We start from the raw sequence: 21,111 nt of genomic DNA, 5'->3' as shown, positions 1-21,111 counted from the left end.
CCTGCCCAAAATGAAGCTCAAAAGCTGAAATAAAATTTTAAAAATACTAGAGGGACATCATAAAGACAAGTGACTATTGAAATTCCAATTTTCATTCCCAGCTTTTTTGATTTCTTAAAATGCATATTTCTTGATTAGAGTCAAAATGGAACATTTGGGGGAAGTTATGTTAAAAAAGAAACCACTTCAGGAAATCAAGGAAGCTTTTTAAGAATAGGAGGTACATGTCAGGAGGTACATGTAAGCTTCCGATTTTTCAAACACCATACAAGTCTTTCAGTGTGGTTTTTTAATCGACTTCATACAGAGATTTTAGAGATATTTACTTAGATATGATTTTATAATGTCAAGATGTATAGGTTTTTTTTTTTGTTTTTTTTTTAATAAAAAGACATTTTTCTTTTGCCCGGCCAGTGTGCTCAGTGGTTGAGCATTGATCTATAAACCAGGAAGTCATGGTTCGATTCCTGGTCAGGGAACATGCCCAGGTTTCTGGCTTGATCCCCAAAGTGGGGTATGCAGGAGGCAGCCGATTGATAATTCTCTCTCCACATTGATGTTTCTATCTCTCTCTCCCTCTCCCTCCCTCTCTGAAAATGATAAAAAAAAATATATATATATTTTAAAAAGTAGTAGTTTTAGGAAAAAATAAAATTAGCATGTAATGGCTCCCCAATCATATCTATTGCCTATGTCAATGAGAATTCTGTTATATCAAAACTAGTGGCCCGGTACACGGATTTGTGCTCATTGAAAGGAAATTAATTAGAAGACATATTTTAGAGGCCGGGGAGGGACCAAAGGAGGGCTTCAGGACGTGTCTGGCCCTTCTTGCCCAGTCCCGGTGGACCCCAGCAGCAAGCTAACCTACTGGTCACAGCATCTGCCCCCTGGTGGTCAGTGCGTGTCATAGAGACTGGTCAAGTGGTCGAATGAACAGTTGGATGCTTATCATATTAGGCTTTTATTATGTAGGTTACTGATTCTGGAAATTCTTTGTTGTCTGGCTTTTTAGTGAATCATCTTAGAGCTTAAATATATTTAAAATTTGAATATGGTAAATATTTGCAGCTGAGATGACTCCAGCTTAAATGGCTTCTGCTGGCAAAAGATGATTTATACAGTAGAGCAAAAATGGTCCACAATTATTTATGAAAAAAATGACAGTTCTGGAAATTTGCTGCTGTTGTTTTTTTTTATTAGAAATGAGGAGGCTAGAAAATTCAACAGCTTTCCACTTCCCCACCTCAACAAACATAATTCCAGACTTTTAATTTTTTAGCCATCTGAATTGCCTCAATTTTCATGTTCACTTTATAGGTATGGATTTAACTGATGTTGAAGCCAAATGATAAATGCTGGAGGAGGAACATTGAATTTGATCAGTGGGTTTCACTGTCTTGCTGATCATTTCCGGAGAAAGTTGCAACATCAACACGTGCAGGATCTCTACATCCTTCCCTTCTCTTTGCCTCAGCAAGATGTGCTGGGATGCTAAGTGAGCCACAATGTGTAAACCTCATGAATACTCCTCCCATAAATCTAAAAAATGTTTAAGTGTCCTGGAGTAACTCCAGAGTGGATACACATCTTCAAGAACATAGCAGTTTCTCATGAAAACACAGTAGAAATAAAGGACTTCCTTTAGACTATTCTTCTCTTTCTGAAGTTATTTCCTTGGTGAGGAATATTTATATAGAGGCTTCTATTTTAATTTGGGAAATGCAAGGATTTCACTTTATAAAAATTTGAGGTAAGATTTATATACCAGACCTTAAGTGTACAATTCATTGGGTTTTTATAAATATACTAGAGGCTCGATGCATGAAATTCGTGCAAGGGGCTCAGCTCCAGCAGCTGTGGTGGCTTGTCTCGGCCCTCGCAGCAGCAGCTTTGTCTGGAAGGTCATCCGGAAGGACATCCGAAAGGTTGTTGGGCTATCTGGTCTAATTAGCATATTACACTTTTATTATTATAGATATCCCTGTGTTAGCACCACCCTGATTAAGAGATAGAATATTTCCTTTACTCCAGAAAGATCCCTCATGTCCCTAACCCACCAATCCTTGGGCTTCTTCCCTATGGGCCATCTTCATTAATTTTTATTATTATAGACTAGAGGCCCTGTACACAAAAATTTGTGCACTCGGGAGAGAGGGGGGGGTCCCTCAGCCCGGCCTGTGCCCTCTCGCAGTCTGGGACCCCTCAGGAGATAACGACCTGCTGTCTTAGGCCTGCTCCCAGGTGGCAGAGGGCAGGCCCAATCCCTAGGTGCAGCCCCTGGTCGGGCTCAGAGCAGGGCCGATTGGGGTGTTGGGGCGCCGCCCCCTGTCATGCACAGAGCAGGGCAGATTGGGAGGTTGCGGCGCCACCCCCTGTCACGCACAGAGCAGGGCCCATCAGGGGGGTTGGGGCTCCATACCCTGTCACGCACAGAGCAGGGTCAATCAGGGGGTTAGGGAGCTCCCCCTTGTCACTCACAGAGTAGGGTCGATAGGGGAGTTGGGGCACCGCCCCCTGTCACACACAGAGCAAGGCAGATCAGGGGGTTGGGGTGCCGCCACTGTCACACTCAGGGCAGGGCCGATGGGGAGGTTATGGCTCTACCCCGTCACACACAGAGCAGGGCCCATGGGGGAGAGGAGGATGGGGCGCCGCACCCTGTCACACACAGAGCAGGGCTGATCAGGGGGTTGGGGCGCCTTCCCCTGTCACGAACAGAGCAGGGCGGATAGGGAGGTTGTGGCCCTGCCCCCTGTCACACACAGAGCCGCAGGGCGATCAGGGGGTTTGGGCACTGCCCCCTGTCACGCTGATCCCAGTGTCGGGAGGCCTCTCGGCTCCACTGATCCTGGTGCTGGGAGGCATATTACCCTTTTACTATATAGGATAGAGGCCTGGTGCACGGGTGGGGGCCGGCTGGTTTGCCCTGAAGTGTGTCCTGGATCAGGGTGGGGATCCCCACTGGGATGCCTGGCCAGCCTGGATGAGGGGATGATGGCTGTTTGCAGCTGGTCACACACCCTTCAGGGTGGGGGTCCCCACTGGGGTGCCTGGCCATTCTGGGTGAGGGGCTGAGGGCTGTTTTCAGGCTGACGGGTGACTGAAGCTCCCAACTGCTCCCTTTTTTTTTTTTTTATTCTGGGCCAGCTTTAGCTCTGACTCCAGCTCTGAGGCCTCTGCTGCTGAAAGCAGGTATCTGGTTTGTTTGTGTTCTATAATTGAAACACTGTATCAACTCCAGCTCTGAGATCCTGGCTATCTGAAAGCAGGTTTCTGGGGTTTTGTTTAGCTTCTATATTTGTAACTATGTTTCAATCTGCAAGCTCAGAGGCCGGCAAGGCAGGCGGGGAACGTTGGTTTCCTCCGTCACTGAAGCAAGCAAACCTCATGTTAGTTTCAAGCTGCCTGGCTGCCGGCTGCCATCTTGGCTGGCGGTTAATTTGCATATCACCCTTTAGCCAATGGGAAGGGTAGCGTATGTACGCTAATTACCATGTTTCTCTTTTATTAGATAGAATTAGTTTTGTCTGTTCTTGGACTTCATTTAAATGGAATCATAGAGGATGTACTCTTTTTGTGCCCTGCTGCTTTTGTTCAACATAATGTTTTGAAATTCATCTGTTTTGTTGTGTTTATCTGAAGTTCATTTTTGAAATTACAGAACAGATTTCATTGTATGAATTTACCATAATTTGTTTATTGACCTTCCTGTTCATTGACATTTAGCTAATATAGAGAAAACTGCTTTAATAATTCTTGTACCAATCTTTTTTGTGGAAATACGCTTTCATTTCTTTGGAGTCAATATCTAGGAGTGAAATTGCTGTGAATTGTACATTTAACTTTAAAAGAAACTGCCAAATAGTTTTCTAAAGTAGTTGTACCATTTAATGATTCTACCAGCCATGTATGACAATTCAAGTTTGTTCCACATCCTTGCTAACATTTGGCATTGTGCTTTAAAAAAGAAAATTAGCCATTCTACTAATTGCACAATCTCTTATATAGTTTTTTTAAATTATCTTTATTTTTGGAAGTATTACAGATGTCCCTTTTTTCCTCCCATTGACCCCTTCCACCCTTTCCCTCCTCCCCACCCCCAGGCCTACTGCACTGTGGCCTCTGTCCATGGGTTATACATATCCTATATAATAAAAGGCTAATATGCAAATAGACAGAATGGCAGAATGGCCAGTCACTATGCCATACACTGACCACCTGGAGGCAGACACTCAATGCAGGAGCTGCCCCATGGTGGTCAGTGTGCTCTCACAGGGGGAGCGCTGCTCTGCCAGAAGCCAGTCTCAAGGTTGGCAAGTGCAGCGGCAGTGGTGGGAGACTCTCCCGCCTCTGCAGCAGCGCTAAGGATGTCCGACTGACAGCTTAAGCCCACTAAGCCATCAGTCGGACATCTCCCAAGGGCTCCCTGACTTTGAGAGGTGCAGGTTGGGCTGAGGGACCCCCGAGTGCACAAATTTCGTGCACTGGACCTCTAATATACATATAAGTTCTTTGGTAAATCTCTTCCCTCTGAGATTCATCAGTATGTTCCATGCTTCCATGTCTCTGGATATATTTTGTCCATCAGTTTATTTTGTTCATTAGATTCTACATATAAGTGAGATCATGTGATACTTATCTTTCCCTGACTGGCTTATTTCCCTTAGCATAATACTCTCCAGGTCTTTCCATGCTGTCTCAAAGAGTAAGAGATCCTTCTTTTTTACTGCTGCATAATATTCCATGGTGTAAATGTATCACAGCATTTTTATTTACTCATCTACTGATGGGCACTTGGGCTGTTTCCAGAGCTTAGCCATTATAAATTGTGCTTCTATGAACATAGGAGTGCATACATTCTTTCTGATTGGTGTTTTGGGTTTCTTCAGATATATTCCTAGAAGTGGGGCTACTGGGTCAAATGGCAGTTTTATTTTTAAGTTTTTGAGGAAACTCCATACTGTTTTTCATAATGGCTGCACCAGTCTGCATTCCCACCAACAGTGTACTAGTGTTCCCTTTTCTCCAAATCCTCGCCAACACTTTTCATTTGTTGATTTATTGATGGTAGCCATTCTGGCAAGTATAAGGTGATACCTCATTGTCAGCTTAATTTGCATTTCTCTGATGATTAGGGACTTTGAGAATTTTTTCTCTTGGTCATCTGTATGTCCTTTTTGGAGAAGTGTCTATTCAGGTGCTTTGCCCATTTTTAAATTGGATTGTTTGTCTCCCTTTTGTTAGTTATATGAGTAAAAGACTGTACTCAGAAAACTATACTAGTAGGACATTGAAAAAAGAAATAGAGGATGACACAAACAAATGGAAGCATATACCATGTTCATGGATTGGAAGAATTAACATCAGTAAAATGTCCATACTACCCAAAGCAATCTATAAATACAACACTATCCCTACTAAAATACCAATAGCATATTTCATGGCTCTAGAACAAATATCTCAAAAATTTATATGGAATCAAAAAAGACTCCGAACAGCCACAGCAATCTTGAGAAAGAAGAGCAAAGTAGAAGGATTTACAATACTGGATACCAAATTATACTACAAATTCATTGTAATTAAAACAGCCTGGTATTGGCATAAGAGCAGGCATATAGATCAATGGAATGGAACAGAGAACCCAGAAATCTACCCAAGCCATTATGTTCACTTAATATTTGACAAAGAGACAAGAGCATACAATGGAGTAAAGACAGTCTTTTCAATAAATGGTGTTGGGAAAATTGGATAGGTACATGCAAAAAAATGAAACTAGACCACCAATTTACACCATACACAAAAATAAACTCAAAATGGATAAAAGGCTTAGATATAAGTAATGAAACCATGAAAGTCCTAGAAGAAACCATAGGCAGCAAAATCTCAGACATCTCTTGTAGCAATATGATTGCCGGTACATCCCCTAGAGCCTTGGGCGGCAAACTGCGGCTCACGAGCCACATGTGGCTCTTTGGCACTTTGAGTGTGGCTCTTCCTAAGCCTTAGGAGTACCCTAATTAAGTTAATAACAATGTACATACCTATATAGTTTAAGTTTAAAAAATTTGGCTCTCGCCCTAACAGGTTTGGCTCAGTGGATAGAGCATCGACCTGCGGACTCAAGGGTCCCAGGTTCAATTCCAGTCAAGGGCATGTACCTTGGTTGCAGGCACATCCCTAGTAGGGGGTGTGCTAGAGGCAGCTGATTGATGTTTCTCTCTCATCAATGTTTCTAACTCTCTATCCCTCTCCCTTCCTCCTGTAAAAATCAATAAAATATCTTTAAAAAAAAATTGGCTCTCAAAAGAAATTTCAATTGTTGTACTGTTGATATTTGGCTCTGTTGACTAATGAGTTTGCCTAGAGCAAGGGAAACAAAGGAAAAAATAAACAAATAGGGCTACATCAAAATAAATGCTTCTGCACAGCAAAAGAAACCATCAACAAAATGAAAAGGGATCCCACTGTATGGGAGAACATATTTGCCAAGTATATATCTGATAAGAGGTTAATTTCCAAAATATATAAAGATCTTCATTTAGTTTTAATTTTCATTTCCCTGATGACTAACAACATTGAGCATTTTTTTCATGTATATATTAGCTATTCATACATTTTCTTTTGTGAAGAACCTGTTCAAGTGCTTTGGCAATTGTTTATTGGGTTTTTTGTTTTCTTGTTACTGATTAGCTTGAGTTTTAATATATTCTGCATACAGGGTTTTTTTTGGTCAGATACATATTTTGAAAATATTTTCTTTTTGTAGCTTGCTTTTTCTCTTTCTTAGTGGTCTCATTTGCTAAGCAGAAGTTTTACATTTTGATAATGTCCTACTTTTCTTTAACAGTTAGTACTTCTGTGTTCTCTGTAAGAAATCTTTACCTACCACAAGATTGCAAAGATATTCTCCTATGTTTTCTTGAAGCTTTATAGTTTTAGCTTTTACAATTAGGTCTATGGTCTATCACAAACTAATTTTTGTGTGAAGTGTGATATAGGGGTTGAGGTTCATTCCCCCTCGCCCCCCAGGTGGATAGCTAGTGTAGTATATTAACTTCTTAAATGTTAAATCAAAAACTTGGGATAAACTTCATATGAAAATGATGTAACTTTTTAAGTGTGTTGTTTGAATTTAATTTAATATTATTTTGGTAGGGATTTTTCAATTGTGTTCATGAGGGACATTGATTTGAAATTTGTTTTCTTACTATATTTTGTCAAATTTTCCTTTTAGCACTGTGCTAGACTCATGAACACATCTAGAAAGTATTTCCTTCTCTTTTACTTCCTGAAAGAATTTGGGTAGATTAATATTACCTCTCCTTTAAATGTTTGGTAGCATTCAACAGTGAAATAATCTAAGCCAAGTATTTTCTTTGTAGAAAAGTTTTTAATTATAAATTCATCTTCTTTAATAATCATAGATTTATTCATAATTTTTATTTTGTGTCAGTCTTGGTAAGTCTTTTTTCAAGGAATTTTCTTATTTCATCTCAGTTGTCTAATTCACTGGCTTCCAGTTATTCATAACATTTCCTTATTGTCCTTTTGATGCCTGTAGGATGTGTCTTCATTGTGCCTTCATTTTTGAAAAACACTTCTGCTGGGTATGGGACTCTGGGTTGACATGGTTAATCTTAATAGAGGCTACTTTAAATTCTCCTAACAGGATGGAATGTTCAAAAGTACTAGTATGTATATTTTTAAACTACCAGCATATTTCTTATCAAAGATTGGCCAAATATCATTCAGTACTTGATTGTTATCAAGACAATGGCTGACCTAGCAGCTTCATGCTTCTTTAAGACTGTGCATTTCACATTCAAGCTTTTCTATTTCGAGGAAGATAAGCATTCTCGAAGAAGATGTCATTACAGGGCCTTCTCAGAACTTTCAAATTGATAATACCTTGTAAGCCTAGTAAAATCAGTTAAGAACCTCTGAACTTCTTAGTATTTAAGATCAGCAATAAAATAGTCGAGGAGTAGAATAAGAAAAAGTTAACACTTGCATATGTCCTATTTTCTAAAAACAATTGTGTACTATTAAGGATATATTTTTTTAAGTATCTTTGGTGTTCTAGAGTTGTTAGTAAGCCAATGGTTGTTGCTGTGTTATATGCATGAATAATTACTAGGTAAGATACTTTATATTTGAATAGTATTTTACAATCTACAAATGCCAAATATTATATGATAATTTCCAAATTTGTATCTTCAAGTCTGTGTCTCTATGCTAAACTCATAAATCCAACTGCCTACTCAACACTTCACTTAGAAATCTAATAGTTTGAACTTAACATGTTAAAAACTGAGCTCTTAATACTCTCTTCTTCCTCCACTTTCCCAAAGTGCTTCTCCTCAGCCTTCCCCATCTCAGCTGATGGCAACTTCATGATTTCACCTGTCAGATCAAATATTTGGTGTGTCATTCTTGAATCTTCTCTCTCGTATTCTCCACATTAACAGAATCCATAAATTTGCCTTTATAATATCCTGAACTTGACCATGTCTCACCATCCCTGCTGCTCACTACTCTGGTACAAGCTGCCATCATATATCATGTGCATTATTGTAATAACTTTCTAACTAGCCTCCCCACTTCCACACTTACCCTTCCTCAGTCTATTTCCAACAAACCAGAGTGATTCTGTTACAACACTCACACATCAGATCAAAACCTTTTGCTCAAAACCCTCCAATGTTTTCCTGTGTCACTCCAATAAAAGGCATAGTGCTTATTAAGACTTACAAGGCCCTCCCTTTTGTCCACTCATCTCCCCTCGCTTACTCAGCTACAGAAACTGGAGCTTCCCAAACATGCTGAACATTTGATGTACCCTCTTGCTGGAATACTCTTACACCATGTAGCCACAGGGCCAGCTCTGGCATTTTCTTGGGATTGTTACCCAAAGGCCACATTCTTAGTGACTCTCTAAATTTGAATACCACCTTGCAACATATGCTTCCCAATTCCTTTTGTCTTCTTTATTTTCTTTCTTAGCACTTATCACTATATGCCATACTATATATGTCCTCATTGAGGTCTTGTGTGTTGTCAATCTCCATAACTAGAATGTAAACTCAATGAGGGCAGGGACTTGAGTTGGTCTCTGCTCTATCTCCAGTGCCTAGTCAGGGTCTAGTACACAGTAGAAGCTCCAAACACATTTGTTGAATGACTCCACCTTTCTCTCCCTCTCCCTCCTCTTCTCCCTCTCCCTCTCCCTCTCCCTCTCCCTCTCCCTCTCCCTCTCCCTCTCCCTCTCCCTCTCCCTCTCCCTCTCCCTCTCCCTCTCCCTCTCCCTCTCCCTCTCCCTCTCCCTCTCCCTCTCCCTCTCCCTCTCCTCTCCCTCTCCCTCTCTCTCTCCCTCTCCCTCTCCCTCTCCCCTTCCCTTCCCCTCCTCCCCCTTCCCTCCTCCTCCTCCTCCTCCTCCTCCTCCTCCTCCTCCTCCTCCTCCTCCTCCTCCTCCTCCTCCTCCTCCTCCTTCTTTTAATACTCACCTGAGGCTATATCTTTTATTGATTTTTTAGCACATTAATTAGATTGAACCCACAACCTAGGTATGTGTTCTGACGGAGAATCAAACCCTCAACTATTTTTGGGTTTTGGTGTACAGACCATGCTCCAACTGACTGAGTCAACCAGCCAGGGCTACACTGCTCCACCTTAAAGTCGAGATCAGTGTAGCTTGTGAATCATCTGAAACCAAAGAGTAAAAGCAAATGTTTTTATAAACCAAGACAAAGGGACTTTTCAGGTGTTGCTATTTCTATATTATTATAATACTTCCTCCAAACTAATAAGATTTTTTAAATTGAGGTGGGATTTATATAATATAAATTTAACTATTTGGAAGTGAACAATTCAGTGGCTTTTAATACATTCACAATGTTGTGCAAGGAACACCTCTAGAAATACAGAATTTTAATGATAGGTTTCCTTTCTTTCTTCCCTCTTTTCTTCCTTTTTTCTTTCCTTCTTTCTCTCTCTTCCTTTTTTGTTTTCTTCAAATCATGCTATGACAAATATAGAGAACAGGTCAGAAGAAAACTTAGAGAATTCATATTCCTTTTCGTGAATCAGTTCCTTCTTTTCTAAACACTGATATTTTTTCTACTATGTCATTGGATTATTTCTAGACTTTAATACTTTGGAAGTACTCAGAGGACTTTGGAAGAAAAATAGCTTATAAATAGCATGGTGATATATGCATCCTTTTGATGTCTGGTTAGTTATTACTAGTCACAGCATGTTCTTGATACTTACATGAGCATTATCCATAAATTATCTGGTGTCTGTTAAGAGCTCACCTTTGTCTGTATGCTTTCTGTAAAACTGTAGTTTTACATTTACAAAGTCTATTTATTATTATTTTATTTTTAAATATATTTTTATTGATTTCAGAGAGAAAGGGAGAGAGAGAGGAGAGAGAGAGAGAGAGAGAGAGAGAGAGAGAGAGAGAGAGAGAGAGAGAGAGAGAGAGAAACATCAATGATGAGAGAGAATCATTGATCGGCTGCCTCCTGCATTCTTCCTGCATGTCTACAACCCGGGCATGTGCCCTTGACTGGAATCGAACCTGGGACCCTTCAGTCCACAGGCCTTCTCTCTATCCTCTGAGCCAAACCGGCTAGTGCTATTTACTATTATTTTAGTAACTACCTATTATATAACTTATTGCCATTTATTCTTGTGAGTTTGTCTCAAGAACATACCAGGGTCTGTCCTGTCTTGTGTCCTCTCAGTGGGTTCACTTTTCCCAAATGCCATCCCTGTTCTCAACATACCAAATTCTCTCCACACCCAAAAACTCAGGCCGTTTCTGTGTCACTGGTTTTCTTCCTCCTCTGAATTTCTTCTTTTGCTCTTATTGTCTGCACCCATGATAATCACTCCATTACATTGTGTCCTGTCTTGTTCATTATCATTTCATCACTTGCTACTCTGGGCCCCATTGCATTTTCCATAAACTGAAAAGATGAAACTAGATGCCCTTTAAAGTTTCTTCCTTTGCTGAAAATTCTCATTATGTATAATAGTTTTTTTCTTCTTGGATTTTAGACTTCTTGAGAGAAATACTAACCTAGATGTGCTATGAGGATAGATACATAAACTTTTTTAATCCCATAAAGTCTCTGTTTAGCATAGTCAGGTGTTTAGTAAATGATTAGCCACTATAAACATGCACATTTATGTGTGTGTAGAAGTGTGATATGACTTTTATAAATGATTATGATGTGTTAGATCAAATTAATAGACTTATGGTATTCAGGTCTTGGAAGTGTCAGTCTTGCTACTTGTGCTGATTACAATACACAGGATGATGTGTTCCACTCTGGCAGGCCCACGTTAGGGTAGAGATCTTTCAATTGGATACCAAGTTGGGTAAGCTCTGGAAACCACTAACGGTATTTAGCTTGGATAAGAAATGATTAATAGGAGACAAGAACACTGTATTCAAATGTTTACAGATATAGAATGAGAAACAATTATTCCGGGAGGTCTAGAAGATAAATCTAGGACAAATTGATGGTCTTTCATACAGGATTATTTCAGCCTAGCATAGTAACAACTTTATCATAATTTGAGCTATTTAAAAATAGAATCAGCCGTGCCCAGCTGGTGTGGCCCAGTGGTTGAGCATCGACCTATGAACCAGGAGGTCACAGTTTGATTCCCAGTCAGGGCACATGCCCGGGTTGCAGGCTCCATCCCCAGTGTGGGGAGATTCTCTCTCATCATTGATGTTTCTATCTCTCTCTCCCTCTTCCTTCCTCTCTGAAATGAATAAAAATATATTTAAAATAAAATAAAAGTAGAATGAGCTACCTGCCTCATTGGATCTATTAATTGTACAAATATTTATTAAATGCCTACTATATGCCAGACACTGCTTTTGATGTGAACAAGTAATGATAGACATGGACCTGCTGTAATAGAACTTACATTCTAGTAGGAGAGATAAATATGTATGTGTTTTTTTTCCACAAAGTGAATAAAATTTCCATAACAAAAATAAAACAGAGAACTGTGAAAGAGAAAACGGGGTGGAAAGGGTTGCTGAGCAAGCATAGGTAAGTGGCCAGGGAAAGCGCCTGTGAGGATGACATTTGAGCTGATACCTAAATGACCAGAAGAACTAGCCATGTAATATCTCAGGGAAAGGCATTCCAGGCAGTCGGGGCAGTAAGGGTAGATGTTGGAGGGCCCTCAGCCAATGAACCTGAGGGTTTAAATCTGACGCCCAGTTGTTTGGTCAAACACTAACCTAGATGTGCTATGACGATAGTTTGTAGATGTGATTAACATTTACAACCCATTGGCTTTAAGTAAAGGAGCTTACCCTCCATACTGTGGGTGGGTCTCCTCTAGTCAGTTGAAGGCCTTAAGAGGAAAAACTGAGGTTTCTCAGGGAAAAAATAATTTTGCCTCAAGAGTGCAGGATCAAATCCTGCTGAATTGCCACTCTGCCAGCCTGCTCTGCAGATTGCAGACTTACCAGTCTCTACAACTATCAGAGGCAATTCCTGAAAATAAATCTTATATATTGTGTTTATATATATACTATACATATATAGATACAAATACATACATATATGCACACACATACATGTTATAGTATCTGTGCGTGTGTATGTGTGTGTGTCCTATTTAGTCTGTATCTCTGGAGAACTCTGACTGATACATATATCTTCTGGGGAGTTTCTGTACTACCTGGAATGAAGTGTCTATGAGTTCACAGCCAATTGAGTGAGTATAGAGAGTAGACACTAATGGGTTATGGTGCCAGAATTATTTAGGGACCAAAAAAGCTGTGGGTGAGACTTTCAGAAAACACGTCACAAGCATTTCTGCAGTCTATTGAGTCCTACAGTGTAGTGGGGTAGCCTACCAGAGCAAATGTTTAACAAAAATGGAGAATTCATCCCTTACTCCATTTCTGCATTTAAAAATATATATATTTTCTTGATTTCAGAGAGAAGGGAGAGGAAGAGAGAGAGATAGAAACATCAATGATGAGAGAGAATCATTGATTGGCTGCCTCCTGCACACCCCCTACTGGGGATCAGGCCTGCAACCTAGGCATGTGCCCCTGACCAGACTCGAACTGGGTCCCTTCATTCTGTAGGCCAACGTTCTATCCACTGAGCCAAACCAGCTAGGGCTCCATTTCTACAATTTAAAAGTGATTTCTACTTAAGAATTTACCTCAGGGAACATTCAGAGAGTAAGAGGTAATTGTGGGAGTTCAAATTAGATGTGTCTATTCTTTGCTGGATCATTTAAAGTAGACATAATTATATTTTTGAGAACAACTTTTATATTTACAGTCCAGGGGATACTCTAGAAATTCAAGGTGGAATACATGATGATAGAAGCCAGCAACCATTTTGATTTATGATCTATTACAAATACCTGTGAAATCACCTGGAAATTATTTCCCTGGCATTTGCACAACTGCTACGGGTCGCTGATAAACATTTGTTATTCCGTCACCACTTGCTACTCCCTTCAAATTTAGCAAATGCCTGGTATAACATTTCACAGACTCAAGGCAACTTGTTCTCATCAGAGAACTGAATCTCCAGGGTCTCCTGGCCATGGCTGATAATCATGGGTATATCTTCAATATTTTCCACCAGCAGTGCAAAGTGTAGAAGAATGTCATTACCTACCAAATAGCTGATAGCAGAGAAAAATTACAGATTACTATGGTAAACAAAAAATTATACATATATTAGCTTGGCATGTTATTAGTTCTCTGTTCTTCTCCATACAAAATACATTTCATTTTTTAATGAATAATCTTGTCTAATATTAAATTGTGCTAGTTAAAATTTTTCAAAATAAATTAAGTCAGTATTCTAAGCTGTGTGTTTATGGATAGGCAGTTTGTAAGCCTGATTTTAACTTTTGTCCTGAATAAATTCTGAAAGAATACAAAACAAGAGATGTGTGATGGAAGTCAGTATTTGAAGTGTTGGAGTGTCACCTTTTATCTTCCTCCTAAGGATGTACTAGTCCCATTTTGAGAGGGCTTAGCTTGATTCAAGAATTCCAAGGTCCAGGGAAAAGGTTCTATGATAATAAAATGCTTTTGACTAACTGGATGCATTATTTTTCCCAGTCTTCTCCTTTGCACCTTAAATGGGTTGATTTTAAGGAAACTTCTTAACATCCTGTTTTCTGGTTCACCTTCATTCCTAATTATCTCAGATTGTAAAGCACATATTTCCCATGTTCCCATGCAAGTCTTTCAAGTTATTTAGAACCCCTGGATAAGAAGGAGACATTTCAGGTACTCTGAGGGAAAGAAATATAGTCTTTAAACTGTCTCCAAAAGGAACTGCTTACCTGATCTTTACAGAGCACAAAATCTCTGAGTTCAAACCCCAACTCTCACTAAATAGCTGTGCGAGTTCTGCAAAATCCATTCTCATGCTCACTATTTTCAGTTTTGTCTGAAGACCATGTCCCTAAACTGTACATTATACTACTTAACCCCATCTCTGTACAAGGTTACTGCAAATATTTCTAGACTTTATCATGAACCATCTGTGTCTTTCTTTCTAGCTTAATATCCCCGATCCCTTAAATTCACCTTTACAAAGTATAATGGTTAATTTTATAAGGTCAAATGGCTAGGTCACGCATTATAGTTGTTTGGTCAAGCATTATTCTAGAAGTTTGTGAAGGTATTTGTAGATAGGAATAAACATTTAAATCAGCAGATTACCCTCTATCCTTCCATTAAGTCAGCGGTTCTCAACCTATGGGTCGCGACCCCTTTGGCGGTCGAACGACCCTTTCACAGGGGTCACCTAAGACCATCCTGCATATCAGATATTTACATTATGACTCATAACAGTAGCAACATTACAGTTATGAAGTAGCAACGAAAATAATTTTATGGTTGGGTCACAACATGAGGAACTGTATTTAAAGGGCCAGAAGGTTGAGAACCACTGCTAAGTGGATGGGCCTCATTCAATAAGTTGAAGGCCTTAAGGGGAAAGACAGGTTGTCCAAATAAAAAACAATTTTACCTCAAGACTGCAACAAAGAAATGCTGCCTGAGTTTTCAGCCTGCTGAACGTGGACTCACGACTGCAAATCAACTTTGGCCAGAATGTCCAGCCTATGGGCCTTCCCTACAGATTCCTAACTTAATTGGTTCCACAAATTGTATGAGCCAATTCCTTAAATCTCTCTCTATCTATCTCTATCTCTATCTATCTCTATCTCTATCTCTATCTCTATCTCTATCTCTATCTCTATCTCTATCTCTATCTCTATCTCTATCTCTCTATCTCTCTTAATTTCTTTATCTATTTACCTCCATATCTCTTCCTCTGGCAAACTCTAACCAAAACATAAAGCAACAATTTTTTTTCATTTTTTCAACCTCCTATTGTTTTCTGAATACGTCCTAGCTTACTAATACCTCACCTATACACAAGGTATGATAAGTACAAGGTCGGGCGATATTATTCCCATCTTATCCTAGCCCCGTGGTCGGCAAACTTCGGCTCTCGAGCCACATGCGGCTCTTTGGCCCCTTCAGTGTGGCTCTTCCTAAGCCTTAGGAGTACCCTAATCAAGTTAATAACAATGTACCTACCTACATAGTTTAAGTTTAAAAAATTTGGCTCTCAAAAGAAATTTCAATCATTGTACTGTTGATATTTGGCTCTGTTGACTAATGAGTTTGCCGACTAGCCCCATATAATTTAGGGCTTAAGAAAAAAGGCTTGTATAGAAAGAGAGCCACATTTAAGTCCCATATTACTAATTTGTGACTTAAACCAGTTACTTAATTCAATCTCAGTTTCTTTAAATCTCTACATGAGGATAATAATAGTAACTACATTATAGGGTTTCAGGAAGTGATAATAAAAAGATACTCCACTCCAAGGGAAGAACCAGTTCTTTGGCTTTAGCAAGAAGTAATCATCAGAATCAGGTTTAAACCCACCTGGATTGATCAATGACACCTTGCCACAGTAACCATTAAGCCAACCAGTGGCAGCTCACATTTAAAAACAGTTGATTAGCAGTAGCCTCACTATACTTCTAAAGGGCAGCCTATCAAAACTGTCTTACTCAAATCACTATGTTTCCAGAGCTAAATACCAAACAACACATCCCCAATACCTCTACATCTGAAAAAGCAGCAGTCCCTGAACTCCACGCTGGCCTAAACCCTATGTCAGTGCAGCTCTTTGCTCTGCTCAGAGACGCTGCTGCTTATAAGCACAGCTCTCCCTCACTTAGCAACGCTTCCAGCTTCTTGTTCCAGGCATTTAGCGGCGGCCGCATCTTTTGACAGAGAAGAAAACAGATCATATAAGAAAAATATTTAGCATAATCCCTGGCATAGAATAATCACTCAATACATGTTAGCTACTCTCTTCACATATAATCCTGTTGCTGTCCTCTACAGTTACTTTGGCTTTTTTGCCAGCAAAGGCTGTCAACCTGGGAACGAGGGTGAGGTAAACACCCACACACAAAATGGGCATGAAGCCAACATCATATTGGGCCTAGAGGTGACTAGACTAAGGAATGGCTGATCAGGGAGGACGATCAAGACAATAGCAGTTCACTGGAAGGCCTGTGACCATGGCCACCTCTTGTCTAGCCATGCTCCTGTCTGCTTCCTGAGCTGCTGTCTCAGAGTAATCCTATTACACTGTCGAATCCCAGTGTCAGCTAAATCCCAGAGTTCTTTGGATGGGACACTTATCCCATTAAATTTCATCTTGCTAAATTTGGTTCAATGCACTAATATGATTAAAATCCAATATAAGAAAATGCCTTCAAACATATGTGGATGCAAGATATAACAAGATTTTAGACACATAGACAAGGACATGTTTGCCCTTCTAGTGAAAGGCTCTGCTCTATTATTCTTTTGTGTATGGGATCCTGCTGACAAAGATGGGACCCAGGAAGATAGAATATTTATTTATTTATTTATTAATATATTTTATTGATTTTTTACAGAGAGGAAGGGAGAGAGATAGAGAGTTAGAAACATCGATGAAAGAGAAACATCGATCAGCTGCCTCCTGCACATCTCCTACTGGGGATGTGCCCGCAACCCAGGTACATGCCCTTGACCGGAATCAAACCTGGGACCTTCCAGTCCGCAGGCCGACGCTCTATCCACTGAGCCAAACCGGTTTCGGCATATTTTGTACTTTAAATATACTTTTTATTTCTTTGAACAGTTTTAGATTTACAAAATAATTGAGAAAATAGTACAGAGTTCACCTGTGTTCTGCACTCAGGTTCCTGTTATTAACGTCTTAATAATGTGATGTGTGGTATGTTTGTTATAATTAATTGATACATTATTGTTACAGTTCTTATTTTATTCTGACTGCCTCAGTTTTCACCTACTGTCCTTTTGCTTCCCCAGGGTTCCACTCAGGATACCACGGTGCATGTGGTTTTCGGGTAAGCCTCCTCAGGGTCCTCTACACCGTGAGCCTCCCAGGTTTCCCTTGCTTTGGTGACCTTCATGGTTTTGAGGAGTACTCTTTTGTAGAATGGTCCTCAACTAGAATTCACCTGTTGTTTCACTCTTGCTTAGGTTGGGATTCTGGTTTTGGGGGGAGGAAAAGCACAGAAGCGAAGTGCCATTTTCATCACATGATATCAAGGGTACATACTATCAGTATGACTTACCACTGTTGATGTTGACCTTGATCACCTGGCTGAGGTAGTGTTTGTCAGATTTTCTACTACTATAAAGTTACTCTTTTTTCCCTTTCCATACAGTACTCTGGAAGGAAGTCGTTATGCATAGCCCAACGTAAGGGGTGGGTGCCGGAAGCCAATTCCAGCATGTCAGCATGGCTGAATCATCTGGAAATGGCTGAGGGCATTTCCCCAAACCTGAAAAGGAAACGTAAAATGATTGCTTGCTGCCAGACAGCTGAGGGCATCTTAATCTACATGTTATTGCCTCCTACTGGCCAAACACCTGAACAGCCGTAGGCAATTCTTCCAATTTGACAATGGATTCTGTATACTAAACCCTGGCCTTTGATGAATATCTACTTTGCCTTAGGAAAATTTGTGTTAATAAATAGCAAGGGGTCCTGAGACAAGGAGAACTTAGTTCCTTTAGCTAAGTCTTCTCTGACTCCCCAAAATGCCTTTCAAAATTATGTTTTGTCTCTGGACTCTTTATTAATTTACACACAGTGCCTTCTCCAGATTCCTGAACCCTTCTAGATGCTGGATCAAGACCACCGGCATTAAGTGGGGAATTATGCTCCATCCCCTTGAAGGTGTGGTATTCCACATCAATTATTTGGAATTATTCTATACAGAATATTTTTCTATTCTCCCTCATTTGTTTAATCATGTATTTATATCAGGATGGACTCATGGATTTTTTTAAAAATATCTTGGTTTATAATCCAATACTATTTTTTTCTTAACTTGTTCCAGCTTTGGCCATTGGGGGCTCTTTCATATAACTTCTGTGTCCTTTTGACATGACCTCTGTCATTGTGGGGGTTTGTTTGTTTGTTTAGCACTCCCTTCCTTTGCAGCTACAAGATGCTCTGGACTCATCCTGTTCACCTGGAAGTAGGGGAGAGCTGTTTCACTGAAGCCAGGTAAGGCACTGACACACAGGAGCAGGCTCGGTGATGTCTAGCTTACCAACTCCCACACTGGAGACTCTCCTCTACTTCCGGACTGAACCCGGGCAGCCTTCATGGCTCTCTCCTCCATTTCAACACAAGGTCTCAAGTCTCTCAGCTTCAGCAGAGGATGGTATAAACCATCTGGCAGGGGGTGCCCAGTGGGTAGCCAGTGCAAGACAGCAGGATGATAGGAGTGAATTTCTTGATGAAAGACATTTATTGGAAGCCAATTTTTCAAGCAGCCATTTCTCTGACTTTAAATGAACAAACAAACAAAAAACCCTAAAACAACTTATAAAGTTTATAGCAATTACTATTGGATGGGATGGTTGTTGTTTTTTTTAAGTTTCGAGGACTTCTGCAAAATTTTGGGTTTCTAACAGCATCTTGAGGAATATTTAATTTGTTTCTGCCTCAAATGTCTACTGCTGTGTTAGAGGGAGTTAGGCAGAAAGGAGATTATTTACTCGGGGAAGGACAGGGAGCAGAGGTGGAGAAAATTAGGACATTAAATTACATTCCTTACTAATATTTCTTAGTTATCAGACTATACATAATGATCTGGCTGGTGTGGCTAAGAGGCTAGAGGATTGGCCTGCACACTGAAAGGTCTCAGGTTTGATTCCCAGTCAAGGGCATGTACTTGGGTTGCAGGTTTGATCCCTGACCCCTGTCGGGACTTGTGCAGGAGGCAACCAATCAATCAATGTGTCAATGTGTCTCTCTCATAATGATATTTCTCTCTCTTTCTCTCCCCCATCTCTCTTTTTCTCCCCTCCCACTCACACTTCCACTCTCTCTAAAAATCAATGGAAAAAAATGTCCTCGGGCCTGGCTGGTGTGGCTCATTAGTTGAGCATTGACCTATGAACCAGGAGGTCATGGTTCAATTGCAGGTCAGGAACATGCCTGGGTTGTGGGCTCAATCCCCAGTGTGGGGCATGCAGGAGGCAACCAATTAATGATTCTCTCTCATTACTGATGTTTCTATCTCTCGCCATCTTCCTCTCTGAAATCGATAAAAAATATTTTTTAAAAAAATGTCCTCGGGTGAGGATTAGCAACAATGAAAAAATAATATACATAATATTTCCCTCTTTATTGAGAACACTAGAGGTCTGGTGCATGGGTGTCCCTCAGCCCGGCCTGCATCCTTTTGCAATCCGGGATCTCTCCAGGGATGTAGGGCCTAAACCGGCAGTCAGACATCCCTCTCACAATCCTGGACGCTGCATGCACCAGTGACCATACTTTTCATATAGGTAAAAGGCATCTTGCTGTTGTACGGGCAGCTACATTTCTTTTGCCCTGATTATAAAAAGTAGTACATAACATGATCCTTCTGAGGCAGTAGTGCCATTTTTCCCATCTTATGGGTAGAAAAACTAAAGCAGGGAGAAGTTAAGTAATTGGCTTTGTCAGACAGTTATAAGTGTCAGAATCAGGGCTGACCACAAAATGTGCAAGCCAGAGTCCGTGCGTGTCATCACTGCATCATCCTGTTTTTTCAGTGTTAGAGTAGCCTTGCCAGGTTTTAATTTTTACATCTAAGAGACTGTTCCCAATATATAGGGTAGGATCCCTAGGCCTGGCTGGCAATCAGGGCCATCTGTGGGGTGACTGGTGGGCACCCACCTTAGCTGGTGGCCTGGGGCCGCCTGCTGGCTGGCCCTGCCCCCCCCCCATTGCCACCACTGGTCACCTCCCTCTGGCGGGGGGCAGATGTCCAACCCAGGAGCTGTCCCCAGTCGGTCAGTGCACATCATAGCAACTGGTCATTCCACTGGTCATTCTGCTGTTCAGTCAATTTGCATATTAGGATTTTATTATATAGGATATTTGTCACAAAAAATGTAAACTCCATGGGAACAAGGACCAGGCATGGTGCCCATCACTTTATCGTAGGACCTAGAACAGTGTCCTGCACATTGTAAGTGTTCAAATATTTGCTTGAATAAATGATCATACATATGTTCATTATGAATATGGACATATATAAAGCCTATCTTTAAAAATTGGCTCTTTAGCCCAGCCGATGGGGCTTAGTGGTTGAGCATCAACCTATGAACCAGGAGGTCACGGTTCGATTCCAGGTCAGGGCACATGCCTGGGTTGTGGGTTCAATCCCCAGTGTGGGGTGTGCAGGAGGCAGCTGATCAATGATTCTCTCTCATCATTGGTGTTTCTCTCTCTCTATTCTCTATCCCTCTCCCTTCGAAATATATATATATATATATATATATATATATATATATATATATATATATACACACACACACACACACACACACACACATTAGACAAGCGAACATTTGTCATCCATAGGCAGAAACCTCCATAGGCAGCCAGTGGCATTTTTATTCAGTAATGTCTTTCTGGCACATGAGTCAGGACAGCCACAGGTGGCTAAGGTCTGAGAGTAGCTTCTTAAATCTCTTCT

General features: G+C 40.5%; 1 long non-coding RNA gene across 1 annotated transcript; it reads left to right on the top strand.

Moving 5' to 3' along the window:
- Positions 1 to 17,427: 17,427 nt before the first annotated feature.
- On the top strand, positions 17,428 to 18,642 carry LOC118675284. Its single transcript, XR_004973856.1, has 3 exons — positions 17,428 to 17,469; positions 18,223 to 18,308; positions 18,576 to 18,642. It is a non-coding gene; the product is annotated as an uncharacterized LOC118675284 (long non-coding RNA).
- Positions 18,643 to 21,111: the final 2,469 nt, after the last annotated feature.

Source organism: Myotis myotis, unplaced genomic scaffold (assembly GCF_014108235.1).
Source record: "Myotis myotis isolate mMyoMyo1 unplaced genomic scaffold, mMyoMyo1.p scaffold_m19_p_2, whole genome shotgun sequence".
Taxonomy (NCBI): Eukaryota; Metazoa; Chordata; class Mammalia; order Chiroptera; family Vespertilionidae; genus Myotis; species Myotis myotis.
The sequence above is the reverse complement of the archived record's forward strand: the minus strand, read 5'-3'. Positions and strand labels throughout refer to the sequence as shown.